Genomic DNA, 22,729 nt, shown 5'->3' with positions numbered 1-22,729 from the left:
TGGTATGCATGACCTCCTCAACCCCAATCCTGGTATGCATAGCCCCCTCATCCCCAATGCTGGTATGCATGGCCCCCTCATCCCCAATCCTGATATGCATAGCCCCCTCATCCCCAATCCTGGTTTGCATGGCCCCCTCTTACCCAATGCTGGTATGCATGGCCCTCTCATCACAATCCTGTTATGCATGGCACCCTCATCCCCAATCCTGGTTTGCATAGCCCCCTCATACCCAATCTTGGTATGCAAAGCCCCCTCATACCCAATCTTGGTATGCATGTGTTATGATCTGCAACATGTACTAAGGAAAGATAGGGGAAAGCTGTCCCTACAGTAAGACTAAGCTGAATAGCTACGATGTAGGTGGCTGCCTGTATCTAGTGAACAGACCCGCCTTAGTCCTCGGCTAGTCTGAACGAAGACCTATATAATTAAAGGAGGGGTCCCTAAAAGAACTAAGGACTGGGACAAAAATGGGACACCTCCTAATCAGAGAAGTTGTTGCAGAACACAAAAAGACGAACTGACAAAAATGTACTAGAGGTCCCAGAGGACAAAGCGAACTTGACAGAGAAAGGCATCCAAGCACCAGGCTAGAGAAACAGTCAAACACTGAAGTCCAGCACAGCCACAAGGGCGGAGCTGGAATATAAAGGCAGATGGTCACGTGACCGCAAAACACAAGATGGAAAAAACAAACAGGAGGGTTCAAACAGTACCCCCTCTTTTATGAGGATCCTCCGGATCCTCCAGGCCCAGGCCTATCCGGAAACCTCCTGTGGAAAGCTTTAACAAGCCTAGGAGCAGAGACATCATCCGTCCTTACCCAGGAGTTGTCTTCGGGACCGAAACCCTTCCAGGAGACAAGATACTGTAATCTCCCTCTATGCCATCTAGAATTCAAGATACGAGAATTTTCATATTCGCCGTCTTACACCACAGGAGGAATTGTGACAGTGGCGTGCCTATCAGATACATCAGCCTTTTTCAACAAGGAAACATGAAACACAGGATTAATCTTCCAGGATGTAGGGACATCCAACCTAACAGCAGACGGGTTAACAACCTGAAGCAATTTAAATGGACCCACAAACTTAGGACCCAGTTTTTTAGAGGGAATCCTCAACCGCAGGTTCTTCGAGGACAACCAAACCATGTCACCCTCAGTAAACAAAACCTCCTTACATTTCCTGTCAAAATACTTCTTGGACTTCTTGTTAGCCTCTTGAAGGTTGCAACGTACATTAGTCCAAACTCTCTCCAAGTCACCGGAAAAATTCTCCTCTGGCACCATGGAAACATGAAACACAAGATTAATCTTCCAGGATGTAGGGACATCCAACCTAACAGCAGAAGGGTTAACAACCTGAAGCAATTTAAATGGACCCACAAACTTAGGACCCAGTTTTTTAGAGGGAATCCTCAACCGCAGGTTCTTCGAGGACAACCAAACCATGTCACCCTCAGTAAACAAAACCTCCTTACATTTCCTGTCAAAATACTTCTTGGACTTCTTGTTAGCCTCTTGAAGGTTGCAACGTACATTAGTCCAAACTCTCTGCAAATCACCGGAAAAATTCTCCTCTGGCACCACCGACCTCAATTTGGAAAACGAACCAAAAGACGGATGTCTCCCAGTAAAACAAAAAAAGGAGAACACCAAGCAGAGGAGGATGTATGATTGTTAAGAGCAAATTCTGCGAGAGGCAGAAACTCAGACCACACCTCTTGATTGTCCGCCACAAAAGAATGCAAAAGCTGTTCAACATCCTGGTTCTTTCTTTCAGTCTGTCCATTAGACTCAGGATGATAACTAGACAAAAATGACAAATGGACTCCCAACTTGTCACAAAAAGCATGCCAAAAGCGAGCCACAAACTGAGGTCCTCTATCAGAAACAATATCCGTGGGAATGCCATGGAGCTTGACAATCTCCTTAACAAATGCCTGTCATGGGTGTGTCGCCACGAAGATCGTCGCGACTACACAGCCTGACTTCTCGCAGCTGAGTTTTTGGTGCTTTGTGTTTTTTGGTTATGAGGGAGTTAATTCTCTCTCTCTGTGCTTGACGAGGCTCAGCTTCGCCCAGCTGCAGTTAATGCTGCAGTATTGGGATTCCTTCAAATACCTGCTGGTCGGTTAGGGAAGTTGTCGGTGAAAGCATTTCTTGCAGACCTTCAGAGTGGATCATTGTTTGGTGGAGTTCGGAGCGAGGAGTATGCGGTGTGGTTTGTTCCCTTCCTCCCTTTATCATTTATCTCCTAACCTGTTGTTGTTCCCTCTGTAATTGTGGTGTTAGTTTTTGTATGCAAGGTGGTTTTTGGTTTTCCCCTTGTACTGTCTCGTTTGTCTAGTACTGTGTTTTGGGCATTTTCTATCCTGTTCCCCATTGTTGTGATCGGGGTCCTTCTCAGGACTAGATTACTCTGGTTCAGGGATATTCAGGAGTTTAGGGTTACGCTGGCGGCCTGGACCTCTGTACCATTAACAGTACCTCCAGGTTGAGGGATTAGTCAGGGCCCCCGTCTAGGGTCAGCTCAGGCCCCTGACCCCCCTGTACGCTGAGACAGCATGACAACGCCTTAGCGAGTGTCTTGGCGCAGGGCAACTTAATGAATGGAACCATATGACACATCTTACTAAAACAGTCCACGACCACCCAGATGACAGTAAAATCCTCGGACACAGGAAGATCAGTAATAAAATCCACTGTGAGATGCGTCCAAGGCACACTAGGAACCTCCAGAGGGCAAAGCAACCCCGCAGCAGGAGTATGTGAAGCCTTTGACCAAGCACACACAGTACACTGACACACCCACTTGATGACTTCCTTCTGCCATCAAGGCCACCAAAAACTGCGACTGATAAGTCTCTTAGTCTCCGAAATTCCTGGATGACCTGCCAACCGAGACTCATGACACTCCACAAACAAATCTCTCCTAAAGTCTCTAGGCACGAACAAACTCCCATGGGGAGTGTTAGATGGAGCATCATTTTGAGCATTCAGAATCCCATTCTCCAAAGCCACCACCACAACTCCTTTCTGTAAAATGCTCTCCTCCTCCTCGGCACCGACCGTAGGAGAGAAGCTGCGAGATAAAGCATCGGCTTTAACATTCTTAGTACCAGGGATATAGGTAACAGAAAAATGAAACCGAGAAAAAAAAAGTGCCCACCTAGCTTGACAGGCATTCAAGCGCTTGGCAGCATCCAGATAGATCAAATTCTTATGATCTGTGAAAACCTGAATAGGAAATCTAGCGCTTTCCAAAAAATGACGCCAATGTTCAAACGCAAGTTTAATAGCCAGCAACTCCTGATTTCCAACATCATAATTCAGTTCGGTTTCCGAAAAGAAAGCACAAGGATGTACTCCACCCTTGTTCTCCTGAGACAAAACTGCTCCGACCCCCACCAATGAAGCATCGACCTCGACCAAAAAAGACTTGGTCTCATCAGGCTGCATAAGGATAGGGGCAGAATTGAACCTCTCTTTGAGATACGCAAACGCTTTAATGGCCTCAATAGTCCACTGGGCCATATTCGCACCTTTCCTGGTGAGATCGGCTAGAGGTTTAACAATTACAGAAAAATTCTTAATGAATTTCCTGTAATAATTGGCAAAACCCAAAAATCTCTGTATAGATTTCAAACCAATAGGCCTAGGCCATTCCTGCACAGCCTGAACCTTCACAGGGTCTATCTCAAAGCCCTCGCTGGAGACAATGTAGCCCAAAAAAATAATTTTCTGCACAGCAAACTCACATTTCTCCAGCTTAGCAAAGAGTGAATTATCACTCAATAACTGCAAAACTTCACGTACACTCTGCTAATGGGACTCTAGATCTGGTGAGTAAATCAAAATGTCACCCAAATACAAAGGTCTCAGGATGTCATTAATAAGGTTCTGAAAAAATGCAAGTGCATTGGTAAGACCAAAAGGCATCACCAGATTCTCAAAATGACCTACCGGAGTATTAAAAGCAGTTTTCCATTCATCACCCTCCTTCACTTGTAACAAATTGTATGCCCCCCTGAGATCAATTTTGGAGAACCACTTGGCTCCCACTAACTGGTTAAACAAGTCAGGAATTAACGGCAATGGGTAGGAATTGCGAACGGTAATCTTATTAATTTCACGAAAATCCAGACATGGACGTAAACCGCCATCCTTTTTTTTAACAAAGAAGAATCCAACTGCCACAAGCGACTTAGAAGGTCTAATGTGATCAGCAGCCAGGCTAGTCTGTATGTACTCCTCCAAGGCCTTTCTTTCAGGGATAGTCGGATTAAACAAGCGACTTTTGGGAAGAGTAGCACCAGGAACAAACTCAATGGCGCAATCATAATCCCTATGAGGAGATAAAACTTGCGACTCCTCCTCCGAAAAAACCCTCCAAAAATCTTGAATAGGTACCGGTAATTCCCCTTTTTCCACAACCGCAATGCGACCATTACAACATTTATCATAGCACTTCGGACTCCAAGACTTAATCACATTAGTAGACCAGTCCAATAAAGGATTGTCCAGTTTTAACCAAGGCAATCCTAGAACAGCTGGAGAGGGTAAATTATCTAAAACAACCAAGTCCAAAATTTCTTGGTGAACTCCATTGATAGTGAGGGGAAATGCAGCAGTCTTGTGAGTAATACATTTCAAAGGAGTGTTATCAATTGCAATCACAGAAATAGGTGATGACAAAGGTTTGGATTTCAATTTAAGGTTTTCCAAAAACCCTTTATCAATCACATTAAGTGTTGAACCACAATCCACAAATACCTGAAATTCAATCAAATCTCCCTGCAAAGTAGTACTGCAGAAAGAAATACTCCTGCAGAACGTAAACAAGCTATACGGGCGTAACTGACCATTTTTTTTCTTTACCTAAACGACGCTCACAATACTTAATCAAATGGTCAGCTTTACCACAATAAAGACACAATCTCTCGGCGAACCTCCGGTCTCTTTCCTGAGAGCGGAGTGACATCCCCCCAACCTCCATTGGTTCTCCGCCGTCAGAGCAGATTTTCTGGGGACTAGGAACTGACATTACAGGAGTCTTTACCTCATTAAGCCTGCACCTCAGTCTCCTGTCTATACGAGCAGCTAAGTGCATAGAATCCTGCTTTCACTCAGACCAGCAAGAAATAAACATCTCAGTGCAGGATCATTCCACTTAACTTCTGAAGCCCATCTCCTGAAGTGTGTGCAATAATTTTCAACATCATCTGACCCCTGATTCAAACGCCTGAGTTCTGATTCAGCAGATGAGATTCGACCAGGACCATCACATAATAGCCCCATAGCAGAAAAAAATTCTTCAACAGACCTTAAACACAGATCATTAGGCTGGAGAGAAAAGGCCCACCCCTGTGGTTCATTGCGCAAAAGTGACATAATAAAACCAATGCGCTGTGATTCATTCCCAGAGGACTTTGGTCTCAAACGAAAATATAACAAACAAGCATTTTTAAAGGAAAAAAAATCTTGCTGTTTACCATAAAAAACATCAGGCAGTCCTACCTTGGGTTTGACAAAATGCGCTCCAGAACAGCTACTCACGTGTTGCTGAAGCTCGGCCACCTCCAGAGACAATCCCTGCAGGCGTTGAGCCAAATCCTGGACGGAAACCATACTGATCCCCGAATTTCTTTCCTTTTAGTTTTTTGGGCTGGACTTACTGTTATGATCTGCAACATGTACTAAGGAAAGATAAGGGAAAGCTGTCCCTACAGTAAGACTAAGCTGAATGCCTACGATGTAGCGGTCTGCCTGTTCCTAGTGAACAGACCCGCCTTAGTTCTCGGCTAGTCTGAACGAAGACCTATAGAATTAAGGGAGGGGTCCCTAAAAGAACTAAAGACTGGGACAAAAATGGTACACTTCCTAAACAGAGAAGTTGTTGCAGAACACAAAAAGAGGAACTAACAAAAATGTACTAGAGGTCCCAGAGGACCAAGCGAACTTGACAGAGAAAGGCACCGAAGCACCAGGCTAGAGAAACAGTCAAACACTGAAGTCCAGCACAGCTACAAGAGCGGAGCTGGAATATAAAGGCAGATGGTCGCGTGACCGCAAAACACAAGATGGAAAAACAAACAGGAGGGTTCTAACAGCATGGCCCTCTCATCACAATCCTGTTATGCATGGCACCCTCATCACCAATCCTGGTATGCATGGCCCCTTCATCCTCAATCCTGGTATGCATGGCCCCCTCATCACCAATCCTGGTATGCATGTCCCCCTCATCACCAATCCTGGTATGCACGGCCCCCTCATCACCAATCCTGGTATGCATGGCCCCCTCATCCCAATCGTGGTATGCATGGTCCCCCTCATCACCAATCCTGGCATGCATGGCCCCCTCATCACCAATCCTGGTATACATGGCCCCCTCATCCCAATCGTGGTATGCATGGTCCCCCATCCCTAATCCTTGTATACATGGCCCCTCATCACTGCACACATGAACAAAATAAACACTTCTACTCACCTTCCTTTCCTCTGCTCCAGCGCTGCATCCTGTTCTGCCAGCAGCTGTTCTCAGCATCTGACCAACGGATGATGTCACTGCCAGGTGCCCTAAAACGCTGAGGTAAGCTGCGGGGATATTCACTCCTCTCCACACTGGGACTATGAGCATGAAGAAGAGTGAATATTCATACTCTGTAATAGCGGTAACACAGGATAGCTGAGCCGCATGGGTGTGGAGAAGAGTGAATATTAATTTTCTTTAGCAGCAGGCTCACGTGGTAGCTGCAGCTGCTGGCTACTGCCTGTGCACCGCTCCTCCGCTCCTGCAACCCCCCCACCACCTTCCACGCCGGAATGTAATTATATACTTGAGTATAAGCCAAGGGGGGGCTTTTTCAGCATAAAATATGTGCTGAAAAAGTCGGCTTATAGACGAGTATATACGAGTATTTCATATATGAAATTAAGAAACAAATTAAATATTTGTGGCAGTTTCCCAATAAATATTAAAAAAGGTGAATCCTTTCCTGGAGAACACGTTTCTAGTAGCTACTGTCAGAATTATGTTGAAACCTTATATTTGATACTGTCCTTTTAAATTTTTTTTCTGCTCCATCACCATAATGTACGGACAGAGCCCTTTATTTCAGACTGTGTCACATAGTGGGCTTCTTGCTGTAATTTTGATAAGTTCAATTCTGCAGCTCTTCTAGTCCTCTCAATGATGAGCTCTGCCTAACCCCACCTCAGCCATTGATTGACAGATTTGTGTCAATCATTTGTGGAGGCAGTGATAGCCAGAAGTCTGGACTATCAAGGACTACAATCCGCAGGCTTATTAGTCCTCTCAGTGACAATCTCCTGCTCATAAAACACAATTTTATCAAAACTACAGCAAGATATGTTGTGTCTAATGTGCTGCTAAACTTTTTTATTGCAAGGAATGATGCATGATACAAGCACTGTACATTATGATATTTTATCTGATCTGCGGGTAGGCAGGATGGCCGAGGTCACAGGTTACATGTGGTCGCCAGAGTGTTACGCTGCACAATCTTTGTTCGAGCTAGGACCAAAGTATTTAAGGAGGCAGTTATCACACTTAATGGTCATTTGTAGAAACCAATTAGTGACAAATACTGCGCACCGGTCTGGGTTGGAGCCATAAAAGGTCTGGAGATTGGAGTTGGGCTTGTTTAGATTAACAGAGACCCTTAGATCCAACAGAGTGATTATGGACCACCATCTATGACCTGAGACCTGCTCTAGGCCACTGTGTGAGTGCATGGTACGATGGAGAATGGACTGAAAGTGGCACCAAAAATAGCAAGTAATCAAAATAAATAATGGTGATGAATGATATAATAAGCTCCCTTAATTGACCTGCAGCTATTGACAATGTGAGTCTCCCTACCGTGAAAGACCTTTTGACATCAAATGTCGAGCAAGAATGTCATACTATACTTGAGAAATGCTCAAATTAGAGAAAAAACATTGTAATGAAAATAAAGTCAACTGATAATAAGCAGAAACCATAAGGATAGTATGCATATGTAAATTAATGCAAACAATCTGATACTTTTCTTTTTCAGCTCTGAGCTTTGCAGCATCGGGATTTCTTACTGACATCTCATACACCTGTATAGATGTTGGACACTGCTGTGGATACTGATTGGCTTCTGCAATCATATGTCCACCCATGCATGAAAGGAACGACAGAGAGCAGCAGTGGCCATGGTCAATGCCAGAAGAATAGTGAAATGCATTGGAAAAACATGCATTTTTATTTTATTATAAACTGCTACATGGCTTAATTTTTTTAAATAAATCAGTGTCGAATCCCCCTTTAAATAGAGCTTTTGTAACTCCTACCCGAGAGGAATTATTTAATTTTCAACAGTGTTTACATAAAGTGAAGTAGGGACCTAAGAAGATCTGACAATTGGGTTTAAAGTGGTATATGACAATATAGTCAATGGGAATATGACAGATTTGGGTACATGGCAGATTTGAGTATATATCAGATTTGGATATATGACACACTAGCTATTTTTATTGGTATATGGTTTCCCTTGCTGGTATGTGCTGCCCTCATCCTGGTATTTGTGCTGCCCCCCTCCTGTCCCCACCATCCTATCCTGGTATGCATGGCACCCCTCATCCCCAATCCCGGTATGCATGGCACCCCTCATCCCCAATCCCGGTATGCATGACACCCCTCATCCCCAATCCCGGTATGCATGGCACCCCTCATCCCCAATCCCGGTATGCATGGCACCCCTCATCCCCAATCCTGGTATGCATGGCTCCCTCATCCCCAATCCTGGTATGCATGGCACCCCTCATCCCCAATCCTGGTATGCATGGCTCCCTCACCCCCATCCTGGTATGCATGGTACCCCTCATCCCAATCCTGGTATGCATGGGCCCCTCATCCCCAATCCTGGTATACATGGTATTTATGCTGCCCCTCTCCTGTCCCCACCATCCTATCCTGGTATGCATGGCACCCCTCATCCCCATCCTGGTATACATGGTACCCCTCATCCCCAGTCCTGTTATATATGGTACCCCTCATCCCTATTCTGGTATGTATGGTACCCCTCATCCCTATCCTGGTATGTATGGTACCCCTCAACCCTATTCTAGTATGTATGGTACCCTTCATCCTGAAATGCATGGCACCCAATACCTCATCCTGGTATGCATGGTACCCCGCATCCCTATGATGGTATGCATGGTACTCCTCATCCCTATCCTGGTATGCATGGGCCCCTCATCCCCAATCCTTGTATACATGGAACCCCTCATCCCCAATACTGGTATACATGGCACCCCTCATCCCTATCCTGGTATGTATGGTAGCCCTCATACCTATCCTGGTATGTATGGTACCCCTCATCCCTATTCTAGTATGTATGGTACCCCTCATCCAGGAATGCATGGCACCCTATCCCTCATCCTGGTATGCATGGTACCCCACATTCCTATCCTGGTATGTATGGTACCCCTCATCCCTATTCTGGTATGCATGGTACTCCTCATCCCTATTCTGGTATGCATGGCACCCCTCACCCCACAATCCTGGTATGCATGGTCCCCTCCTCCCCCAATAATGGTATGTGTGGTACCCCTCATCCTCCAATCCTGGTATGCATGATTCCCTCACCCCACAATCCTGGTATGCATGGTCCCCTCACCCCCCAATCCTGGTATGCATGGTCCCCTCACCACCCAATCCTGGTATGCATGGTCCTCTCACCCCCCAATCCTGGTATGCATGGTCCCCTCACCCCACAATCCTGGTATGTGTGGCCCCCTCACCCCCGAATCCTGGTATGCATGGTCCCCTCACCCCACAATCCTGGTATGTGTGGCCCCCTCATCCCTTTCACACTGTACACACATACAAAAAAATAAACAGTTATACTCACCTTTCTTCTCTGTACTCCAGCGCTGCTGTGTCCTGTTCTGCTGGAGGCTGGGGGAGGAGTGCGGCCCTGGTCTCCGGCGAAGAGAGAGACGTCACGACAACGCTCCTCCCGGTCAGGTAAGTATGTAAGTATGGCGCCGGAGATCGTGGTCCATACACTCCTGTTACCTGTAACGGCTCCAAGCGTTCTTCTGTCTGGAGCCAGACTGCGCGTCGCGCATGCGCAGTTTATAGAGGCTTCAGACAGAGGGACGCTTAGCCACTTACAGTGCCTACAAGTAGTATTCAACCCCCTGCAGATTTAGCTGGTTTGATAAGATGCAAATAAGTTAGAGCCTTCAAACTGCAAACGAGAGTAGGTTTTATGAACAGAAGCATAAATCTTACAAACCAAAAAGTTATGTTGCTCAGTTGAATTTTATTAAATTTTAAACATAAAAGTGTGGGTCAATTATTATACAACCCCTATGTTTAATATTTTGTGGAATAACCCTTGTTTGCAATTACAGCTAATAATCGTCTTTTATAAGACCTGATTAGGCCGGCACAGGTCTGTGGAGTTATCTTGGCCCACTCCTCCATGCAGATCTTCTCCAAGTTATCTAGGTTCTTTGGGTGTCTCATGTGGACTTTATTCTTGAGCTCCTTCCACAAGTTTTCAATTGGGTTAAGGTCAGGAGACTGACTAGGCCACTCCAACACCTTGACTTTTTCCCTCTTGAACCAGGCCTTGGTTTTCTTGGCTGTGTGCTTTGGGTCGTTGTCTTGTTGGAAGATGAAATTACGAAAATATGTGTTTCATCTTAAGATCCTTGATGGAGGAGCGGAGGTTCTTGGCCAAAATCTCCAGGTAGGCCGTGCTATCCATCTTCCCATGGATGCGAACCAGATGGCCAGGCCCCTTGGCTGAGAAACAGCTCCACAGCATGATGCTGCCACCACCATGCTTGACTGTAGGGATGGTATTCTTGGGGTCGTATGCAGTGCCATCCAGTCTCCAAACGTCACGTGTGTGGTTGGCACCAAAGATCTCGATCTTGGTCTCATCAGACCATAGAACCTTGAACCAGTCTGTCTCAGAGTCCTCCAAGTGATCAAGAGCAAACTGTAGACGAGCCTTGACATGACGCTTTGAAAGTAAAGGTACCATACAGGCTCGTCTGGAACGGAGACCATTGCGGTGGAGTACGTTACTTATGGTATTGACTGAAACCAATGTCCCCACTGCCATGAGATCTTCCCGGAGCTCCTTCCTTGTTGTCCTTGGGTTATCCTTGACTCTTCGGACAAGCCTGGCCTCGGCACGGGAGGACACTTTCAAAGGCTGTCCAGGCCGTGGAAGGTTAACAGTAGTTCCATAAGCCTTCCACTTACGGATGATGCTCCCAACAGTGGAGACAGGTAGGCCCAACTCCTTGGAAAGGGTTTTGTACCCCTTGCCAGCCTTGTGACCCTCCACGATCTTGTCTCTGATGGCCTTGGAATGCTCCTTTGTCTTTCCCATGTTGACCATGTCTGAGTGCTGTTCACAAGTTTGGGGAGGGTCTTAAATTGTCAGAAAAGGCTGGCAAAAGAGATCTTTAATCCACACATGTGAAGCTCATTATTCTTGGTGCCTGAACTACTTCTTAATACTTTAGGGGGACCAAACAGAATTCTTGTGGTTTGAGGGGTTGAATAATAAATGACACTCTGAATTAACTTTTAACGTTTAAAAAAAAAAAAAAAAAAAAATTGCTGCAGTGCATTTCCCACTTCCAGGCTGATCTACAGTACAAATGTCACAATGCCAAGTTAATTCCGCATGTGTCCACCAGCTAAATCTGCAGGGGGTTGAATACTACTTGTAGGCACTGTATATTACAGATTTGCTATTGCAAGTTATTTCCATCTGCATGCAATAAAATATTTAAATAACATGCAGAATTTTGGTTTAGTGGTTTGACATACTGTACGTCTTCATTACCTTCATATAGAATTTTTCAGATTTAGGCAATATGGTGGCAGAAACATGTCTACTATGGCTGCTGCAAGGTGAAAAGAGAAACACATTAACAGAAAACAAACATTATTATGTGCAACCAATGCTATAGGAAATATCTTGTTTTACAGAGCAGAATTAAAAAGAATGTAGATATATCATTACTGCTTCGGGAATACTTTACTGAAAAGACTAGGCTCTTCACCTATAACCTTTTTCTATAAGCAGCTAATGATTTATTTAGGAGCTGAGAAAACAAACCATTAGGAAAATACAAATTATATGTTGGGTAATAGAATTGATATACAGATGTGACCATATATAATGTGATCATAGTTCACATACTGTCAATAACAACCAACAATGATTAAAGAGCCTTTCAACCTAATTGGAAAATTGCTCGTAAAGAAAAATCATCTTCCTAAAATTATTAAAAAATCTACTCAGCAGAAAGTACTGAATCTCTTAGTGGAGATCTAGCTGTTACGTAGTCTTTAGGTAAATTCCACTTGGAAAAATCTTTGCAACAATAGTTAGTGAGGCAGTTCACATGGCTTCTCAGAGCTAAAAGAATATCACGCTCTACCAGAGTTGAGCAAAAAGAGTCACAAGACTCTGGCCCAGCAGTCGCATCTGGTGTCTGTGGCTACTGGCCCATAGTATTGAAAACATCCAACTACATGCGCTAACCTCAGCGCTGCTTCTGATTAACAGGCAGCAGGAATATGATAAAATTGTGGCGTGATGCACGTATGGGAACATGGTGGCTTATTAATTAGTTAATGGCTGTTAAATGCACCACCTTCCTCCCTCCTTAAAAAGCAGCTTCCTTCTTCCATCTAACCACTCCCTGAGGAAGCATTAGCGAAACGTGCACTGGAGTGTGAGGTGGAAGCTACACAGCAAGAACTTGGGCACGGAAACCCCTGGTTAGTACTTATTAGGATTATTTTAACTCAACTATTTTGTTAATTTTTTTGCATGGTCAGCATTTCTATTTAATTTTTTAATTGAGGACATGTTTATTTCATTTTGTACATGGCATTTATTGCACTTTATAGCACTTATTGTGCCTGCTGTGTGCCATATGTCTTTTATCACATATTTCTCACTATTGGCGTTGTTACGCACTTAAGTTTCATTTTACCATTTGCATGTATTTTGCTTATTACCGTGTCCAGTACCCAATATACATTACATCATATACATGCTGTGTTTCTCCACCTTTTTTGCTTTTAATTAGTCTTGTGTATTGGTTTTGTTTTTTATCTTTGGTTTTCCAGCTATAATTAATTAATAAAATTATATTTTGTTACTTGACATATAATTTTTGGGGTCTTCACTGGCATCTTTATAGGTTTTAATTATAAAAGTGTTTGAGGAGTCACAGACATGTGACATGGTCACTGGACCAGGGTCCTGCAAATATTTTGCTTAACTCTACTCTTTTCTGATGAAGAACTTCAACTCTATATTTAAACTGTATACAGGTACAAGAGCAGGAATTAGCAAGTCCTGGGTATTAGCCAAAAAGAGTGAGTGTAAAATAGAGGTTTTAAACCCCAAACCTCCTTCCCTTCGGTATATGCACTGAGGCTGCAATCCATGAAAAGATTTTTTTATACTGAAAACTGTCAATTTGTAATGTTTACATTGGCATTTCTTCAAATTCTTTTGCAGGTGTGGTTACCTTTAAATGACAAGAATAACATAGTCTGTGTTAGTCCTGATATAAAAGTACCAAACCTGATGCAGATGTGATTCTCTAAAAAAACAAAGTGATTCTTCAGGTTCCATAGGGATCCATAAAACATGGCTCCGTCATAGTTCATGCAAAAATGAAAGCTATGACGCTAATGCAGACAGAGACTTATTGATAAAGTTAAAATGATTGCACTTCTTAATGAACCTTTTTCAAAACGTTTGATCCAACAGTACAAAGAAATGGCAATACCTCTATAAGAAAAACAACATAAACTTAGCTGTATGTTCATATTCGTGTACTTATTAAAAAAAAAATGCAAATTCCATTTTTTTAATAACCAGTTAACAGCAGAATTATGGTACTGAATATATGGAATAAGTTACAGAATGAATAGGAGAACGATCATCACTTATCTCCTCCTTACCACCTTTGAAAATTGTACACAAATGATTAATGGCCTACTTGAAAATCAGAGAGCAACAGAAACAGAAATTGCAATGGATAAGACGTTCTTGTGTCCATTTAGACTTTTACTTGATTAACTAATTTCTTGTAAATTTGATTGTTGGTGTTATCTTGTGTTTACTGTAGCCACCCAAAGCACATATTGACTGGGAAATGATTCTGCTTCTCCAGCATATACTGAACATTTGCCTTTATTCTGTAGTTTAATATTTCAATATAGAATTTATAATCATAATGCAATTACTCATCATAATTAATATTTGAAGAGATACTTAAAAAATATGTACAAAAACGATAATTCCCATGATTGCAGCTCCCCTCTTCAATAAGGCTTAGATGCAGGCCTTCCCAAGAATGGACGATTTTCCAGTAGCCTTTAACTCAGAGCTGGGCAAACTGCGGCCCGCGGACCACATCCGGCTTTCTGGCTGTTTCAGACCGGCCCGCAGACTGAGACAGCCAAAGGGCTGAAATCTCACCCATTGCCTGTATGCCGCCACCCCATGTCACCACAATCTGCATCCTTGGGATGCAGACAGCGGTGAATGCATTGAGGGAGGACAGAGCAGCTCCTTCCTCCACCAATCAGCTTGTGTAACTGAGTCAGCAGACGCAATGATGTCACTTCAACGCTTCTGCTGTGTGGAGAGCACTGGAGGCAGGAGTAGAGCACCAGGGGAACAGGAGTAAGGTGAGTATGTGTTGTTTTTTTTGTTTTGACTTTTGGAGGGCCAAAATTGGCTGGAATGGCAGACACCATGTTGCATTTGCAGAGCCCCTGATGTGCCTAAACAGTGCAAACCTCCCACAAATTACCACATTTTGGAAAATACGTCCCTCAAGGAATTTATCTAAAAATGTGGTAAACATATTTAGACCACAAGATGCTTCAAGGAATTTTAAAACATTGGACCGTGAAAATTAAAAAATGTTTTTTTCCCCCAAGTTGCTTTAGCCCCAAATTTTTCATTTTTATAAGGGTAACAATAAAGAATTGACCTCCCAGTCTGTTATGCAATTTCTCCAGAGTATGCCAATACTCTATATGTTGAGGAAAATTGTTCGGGTGCACAGGAAAGGTCTAAAAGAATGAAGTGTAGCTTTGGGAAGCAAACTTTGCTTATATGATTTACGGGCACCATGCCGCATTTGTTGAGACCTTGTACTGCCTGAAGAGCAGTAACCTCCCACAAATGAATTCAGGAATTGATGAGATATTTAACCGGTTCCCGATCGCCCACTGTATATAAATGTCGGTGCTTGCTGGGCTCTGTGCAGCGCCGACGTTTAAAAACGGTGGGTGGTCTCGCAGCGCTCAGGACCCCCAGGGTTCTGCAAGCGCTGCGATTCTGGTGCAGAGCATTAGCTCTGACAGGGGACATCATTGGGACCTGATTGGATCAGGTCCCAGTGATGTTAACCCTTTGCTATGTTCTATATGCTGCGATCTATAGTGATCGCGGCATATAGAAGATAGACAGAGGAGAGGGGGTCGTCTTACTTACCTCTCCGACGACCCCTGATACCTTCCAGGACCTGGGGTTGCTATGGTAGCTGGAGGTCACATGACTGCCTCCAGATCTACCATATATGGTGTCCTGCCTGGCTCAGCCTGCAGCTGAAGCCTGGCAGGAGACTCTGACTGTGAAACAGTCAGCGAAGATCTCATGTAATGTAATACATGTCTATTACATTACATGAGATCAGTGATCAGAAAAATAAAAATTAATGTCCCATACAGGGACTAAGTAAAAATGTAAAAAAAAATGTTTTTAAACTGTTAAAAAAAAAATCACAAAATAAATAAAAATAAATAAATAAAATATTAAACCAATAAATCCGTATATTTTTACAAAACCAAAAAAAGTGCACATATTTGGTATCGCCGCGTCCGAACCAACCCGAGCTATAAAACTGTCACACTAATTAACTCCTTCTGTGCACACCGTAATAAAAATAAATAAAAAACGGAGCAAAAAAATATGCTTATTCATCATATCGCCAAACAAAAAGTGGAAAAAAATGCGATCAAAAAGGAAAATAGAAATAAAAATGGTACCTCTGAAAACTACATCTTGTTTCGCAAAAAAAAAGCCGCCATACAGCTCCATCAGCCGAAAAATAAAAAAGTTATAGCGCTCCGATTAAAGCAATGCAAAAAAAAATTTTTTTTCTATAAAATTGTTTTATTGTGTAAAAGCGCCAAAACATAAAAAAAAATACAGTAAGTGTAGTATCGCTGTAAACGTACTGACCCGAAGAATAACGCTGCCTGATCACTTTTACCACACGCAGAACGGCATAAAAAAACCCTCAAAAAACAATTCCTGAATTGTTGGTTTTTGTTAATTTTACCTCCCAAAAAACGGAATAGAAAGCGATCAAAAAATGTCACATACCCAAAAATGGTACCAATAAAAATGTCAACTCGTCCCGCAAAAAAAAAGCCGTCACATGACTCTGTCGGCCGAAATATGGAAAAATTATAGCTCTCAAAATATGGTGATGCAAAAACTAGATTTTGCAAAAAAAAGCGTCTTTTAGTGCATGACAGCTGTCAGTCATAAAAACCCGAAATAAATCTGGTATCTCTGTAATCGCACCGACCCGAAGAATAAAGTAATCGAATCAGTTATATAACACTAGGCACGGCGTAAAAAATAAATAAAACCAATTCTTCACCTGCTACTGATTTGTTTTTTCTATGTCTCCCAAAGATCGCAGTAAGGCTCTGCCCACATTCATCCTGCGCTCTGCGCTGAGCGCTTACACCAGAGTTTCCATGTAAATCTCTGAAATACGTGATTCAGCCGGAACTAATGACGGAAGATTCCCTGTAATGAGGCAGATATAGGCCACTGTGGACGCCTTCTAGCCTGGGATCCCACGGTGTAATTTGTTTTAGGCGTGCATAAAAGTGCGGTTGGCCACAGTTTTGTGCACTTCTGAAAAAAAGGACACCGCTAAACAGAGGCCAGACGGAGTCCAGAATAACTCTGCTGCCTCATTACAGTGAATGGATCCCGCAGGGGTTTCATCTGAATTATATCACTTGGAAATTTAGATGGAAACCCCGATGTAAGTGCTCAGCCAAGAGCGCCGGATAAATGTTACGTAAAATGTTCCCAATAAAAGCTTCAACTCAGTCCTCAAAAAAAGCTAGTCCCCACTCAGGTCCGTCATCTGTTAAAAATATAAGGGACTTCCAAGTTACTGGTAGCAGAAAGGCTCTGGAAAAGCAAAATGGCCCTTGCCCCCCAAAAGAAATTCAGAAAATTTTGTGCTCCCAAATCCAAATGCCTATTCTACAATAATTTGTTCTCCAATTGTCAAATAGCGCTCCGTCCCCCCCAGATCTCGCCGTATGGCTGAGCGGAATTGCCAATTTTAGAAGAAATTGTGTGACACATTTCTGCACCATTTTTACCCATTGCCCTGTGTGAAAATGTAAAATCTGAGGGTAAAACATTTTTTTGTGGTAAAAATATAATTATGCTTTTTCACTGCCCAATGATATAAATTTAAAAATTAAAAAATACTCACTACTTCCCTAGATGAATTCCTTGAGAGGTGTAGTTTACAAAATGGGGTCACTTGTTGGGGGTTTCTGCTGTTTCGGCATGTCAGCGACTCTTCAAATGTGACATGGTGTCTGCCACCTATCCCAGCCAACATAGCGCTCCTTTCTCTTATGAACCCTGCCGTACACCAAAGCAGTGGTTTTCCCCCACATATGGGGTATCGGCGTACTCAGGATAAATTGCACAACAAATTTCATGGTGCAATTTATCCTGTTACCCTTATGATAATACAAAATTAGGGAATGAAAAACATTTTTTGTGGGAAAAATGTGAAAATTTTATTTTTACGGCTCAATATTATAAACTTCTGTGAAGCAGCTGGGGGTGCAAGGTGCTCACCACACATCTAGATAAGTTCCCTAAGGGGTCTAGTTTCCAAAATGGTGGCACATGTGGGGGGTTTCCACTATTTAGGCACATTAGGGGCTCCCCAAATGCGACATGGCGTCCGCTAATTATTCAAACTAATTTTACATTCAAAAAGTCAAATGGCGCTCCTTCCCTTTCAAACCCTGCCATGCGCCCAAACAGTAATTTGCCTCCACATATGGGGTATCGGCATGTTCAGGAGAAATTGCACAACAAACTTCATGGTGCAATTTATCCTATTACCCATATGATAATGCAAAATTAAGGGATGAAAAACGGTTTTGTGGGAAAAATGTGAAAATTTTATTTTTATAGCTCAATATTATAATCTTCTGTGAAGCACCTTGGGGTTCAAGGTGCTCACCACACATCTAGATAAGTTCCCTAAGGGGTCTAGTTTCCAAAATGGTGTCACTTGTGGGGGTTTCCACTGTTTAGGCACATCAGGGGCTCCCCAAATGCAACATGGCGTCCGCTAATTATTCAAACAAATTTTACATTCAAAAAGTCAAATGGCGCTCTTTCCCTTTCAAACGCTGCCGTGCGCCCAAACAGTGGTTTGCCTCCACATATGGGATATCGGCATGTTCAGGACAAATTGCACAACAAATTTCATGGTGCAATTTTTCCTATTACCCTTATGATAATGCAAAATTAAGGGATGAAAAACATTTTTGTGGGAAAAATGTGAAAATTTTATTTTTACAGCTCAATATTATAAACTTCTGTGAAGCACCTTGGGGTTCAATGTGCTCACCACACATCTAGATAAGTTCCGTAAGGGGTCTAGTTTCCAAAATGGTGTCACTTGTGGCGGGTTTCCACTGTTTAGGTACATCAGGGGCTCCCCAAATGCAACATGGCGTCCGCTAATTATTCAAACAAATTTTGCATTCAAAAAGTCAAATGGCGCTCCTTCCCTTTCAAACCCTGCCGTGCGCCCAAACAGTGGTTTGCCTCCACATATGGGGTATCAGCGTGTTCAGGAGAAATTGCACAATAAACTTCATGTTGCAGTTTTTCCTATTACCCTTATGATAATGCAAAATTAAGGGATGAAAAACGTTTTTGTGGGAAAAATGTGAAAATTTTATTTTTACAGCTCAATATTATAAACTTCTGTGAAGCACCTTGGGGTTCAAGGTGCTCACCACACATCTAGATAAGTTCCCTAAGGGGTCTAGTTTCCAAAATGGTGTCACTTGTGGGGGGGTTTCCACTGTTTAGGCACATCAGGAGCTCTCCAAACGCAACATGGCGTCTGCTAATTATTCAGACAAATTTTACATTCAAAAAGTCTAATGGCGCTCCTTCCCTTCCGAACCCTGCAGTGCACCAAAACAGTGGTTTTCCCTCACATATGGGGTATGAGCACGCTCAAAAGAAATTGCACAAAAAAATTTGGGGTCCATTTTTTCATGTTACCCCTGTGAAAATAAAAAAATTGGGTCTAAAGTAACATTTTTGTGAAAAAAGTTAAATGTTAATTTTTTTCTTCCACATTCCAAAAATTCCTGTGAAGCACCTGAAGGGTTAATAAAGTTCTTGAATGTGGTTTTGAGCACCTTGAGGGGTGCAGTTTTTAGAATGGAGTCACTTTGGGGTATTTTCTGTCATAAAGACCCCTCAAAGTGACTTCAAATATGATGTGGTCCTTAAAAAAATGTTTTTGTAAATTTTGTTGGAAAAATGAGAAATCGCTGGTCAACTTTTAACCCTTATAGCTCCCTAACAAAAAAAAATTTTGGTTCCAAAATTGTGCTGATGTAAAGTAGATATGTGGGAAATGTTATTTATTAACTATTTTGTGTGACATATCTCTCTGATTTAAGGGCATGAAAATTCAAAGTTTGAAAATTGCAAAATTTTCAAAATTTTCGCCAAATTTCCGATTTTTTCACAAATAAACGCAAGTTATATCGAAGAAATTTTACCACTATCATGAAGTATAATATGTCACGAAAAAACAAACTCAGAATCAGGGGAATACGTTGAAGCGTTCCAGAGTAATTACTTCATAAAATGACAGTGGTCAGAATTGAAAAAATTGGCCCGGTCACGAAGGCAAAAACAGGCTCTGGTGCGAAGTGGTTAAAATAGGACTCGCGCTGGATAAGTAAACTTTAGAATAAAATAGTGAGGGAGTCCAAGGTTTTCAAATGCATGAAAAATTTTATTGGTGGGGTTAAAACAAGTGGGGGGGGTAAAGATAAAATGGATAAACGTCAAGAAAATAAAAATATGAATATACAGTGGGGAAAAAAAGTATTTAGTCAGCCACCAATTGTACAAGTTCTCCCACCTAAAAAGATGAGAGAGGCCTGTAATTGACATCATAGGTAGACCTCAACTATGAGAGACAAAGTGAGAAATCAAATCCTGAAAATCACATTGTCTGATTTGAAAATAATTTTTTTTTCAAATTTTGGTGGAAAATAAATATTTGGTCAATTACAAACAAGCAAGATTTCTGTCTCTCACAGACCTGTAACTTCTTCTTTAAGAGGCTCCTCTGTCCTCTACTCATTACATGTAGTACTGGCACCTGTTTGAACTTGTTATCAGTATAAAAGACACCTGTCCACAACCTCAGACAGTCACACTCCAAATTCCACTATGGTGAAGACCAAAGAGCTATTGAAGGACACCAGAAACGAAATTGTAGCCCTGCACCAGGCTGGGAAGATTGAATCTGCAATAGGCAAGCAGCTTGGTGTGAAGAAATCAACTGTGGGAGCAATAATTAGAAAATGGAAGACATACAAGACCACTGATAATTTCCCTCAATCTGTGGCTCCACACAAGATCTCACCCCATTGGATCAAAATGATCTCAAGAATGGTGAGCAAAAATCCCAGAACCACACGGGGGACCTAGTGAATGACCTGCAGAGAGCTGGGACTAACGTTACACAGGCTGCCATCAGTAACACACTACTCCGCCAGGGACTCAGATCCTTCAGTGCCAGACGTGTCCTCCTGCTTAAGCCATTACATGTCTGGGCCCGTCTGGAGTTTGCTAGAGAGCATTTGTATGATCCAGAAGAGTATTGAGAGAATGTCATATGGTCAGACGAAACCAAAGTAGAACTGTTTGGTAGAAACACAACTCGTCGTGTTTGGAGGAGAAAGAATGCTGAGTTGCATCCAAAGAACACCATACCTACTGTGAAGCATGGGGGTGGTGACATCATGCTTCGAAGATGTTTCTCTGATCCGTGTACATGAAAGAATGAATGGGGCAATGTATCGTGAGATTTTGAGTGCAAACCTCCCTCTATCAGGAAGAGCATTGAAGATGAAACGTGGCTGGATCTTTCAGCATGACAATGATCCCAAGCTCACCACCAGGGCAACGAATGAGTGGCTTTGTAAGAAGCATTTCAAGGTCCTGGAGTGGCCTAGCCAGTTTCCAGATCTTAGCCCTATAGAAAACCTTTGGAGGGAGTTGAAAGTCCATGTTGCCCAGCGACAGCCCCAAAACATCACTGCTCTAGAGGAGACCTGCATGGAGGATTGTGCCAACATACCAGCTTCAGTGTGTGCCAACCAGGTGAAGACTTACGGAAAACACTTGACCTCTGTCATTGCCAATAAAGGATATATAACAAAGTATTGAGATTAACTTTTGTAATTGACCAAATACTTATTTTCCACCATAATTTGAAAAAAATGTCTTACCAAATCAGAAAATGTGATTTTCAGGATTTGTTTTCTCATTTTGTTTCTCATAGTTGAGATCTACCTATGATGTTAATTACAGGCCTCTCTCATCTTTTTAAGTGGGAGAACTTGCACAATTGTTGGCTGACTAAATACTTTTTTCCCCACTGTAAAACTGAGGAAGCAGTAGTCATGGTTTTTAGATGGTAGCTGGTATAGGTCCTTCCTTAGTATCAGTGGGTAGCCTAGAATGAGGCCATCCCCTAGGTACAAAGAAACAAGGCAGAGTTTAGGTGCAGGAATACATACTAAATGACTAATTCTCTGGATTGACAATTACTCGATGGTGGAAGGCGAAGGGAGTAGATCCGGCTGGTGGGTTGCCGTCGTAGTCAACTACAGGTAAGGGAATAGATGTGGTGAACAAGGTGCAGTAGGTGGATTTTGAGATCCTTAGTAGTAGTATAGTACCTTGTAGTAGCCTTTACGTTAGCTCACGGATCCTGTTGGGGGTATTGCTCCTTTCTTAGGTATCAGGGGGTACCCTGTGATATGGGTTATAAAGGGATAGATAAAGATGGTGCCGTATACTTCTGAAATAGATTATTACGGTTAGAAGGTTTACCTGTAATGGTGTTTTAGGTGTTTTGAGTAGCCCCTTTCAGAAAATGGGGTAAGGTAGCTTCAAAAGGGCCCCTCAATGAAGGCCTGGTCAGAGGTACCTAAGGACTAGCTGCTTCTTTGTGCTTGAGGTCTTGGGCTTCTAGGTCACCTTAGATAGAGAGATGTGATGGGCTGCAGAGTGAGTCACAGACACACCTGCTGTTAGCAGAAAAGTAGTAGTTCAATTAGCCAAAGGTATGAGTCAGAATGTCTCTGGCATTGGTTTTACTGGCCCAGATGAAGGTACCCAGTGTCCTATCAAGGTACGTGGGGGGAGGCTAGATGAAATAGAGTTGGTCTGTAGCTGGCTTCCAGTGTAGACCTGGGCTTCAGGGGCCCTTTAAAAGTTTTCAGGTGCTGGATGAAATGGTAAGCCCTTGAGAGGGTAATAGGCT

This window comes from Phyllobates terribilis, unplaced genomic scaffold (assembly GCF_046119375.1).
Source record: "Phyllobates terribilis strain yellow unplaced genomic scaffold, ASM4611937v1 Scaffold_3__8_contigs__length_932513732, whole genome shotgun sequence".
NCBI classification, from domain to species: domain Eukaryota; kingdom Metazoa; phylum Chordata; class Amphibia; order Anura; family Dendrobatidae; genus Phyllobates; species Phyllobates terribilis.
Note: the sequence above shows the minus strand (reverse complement) of the source record.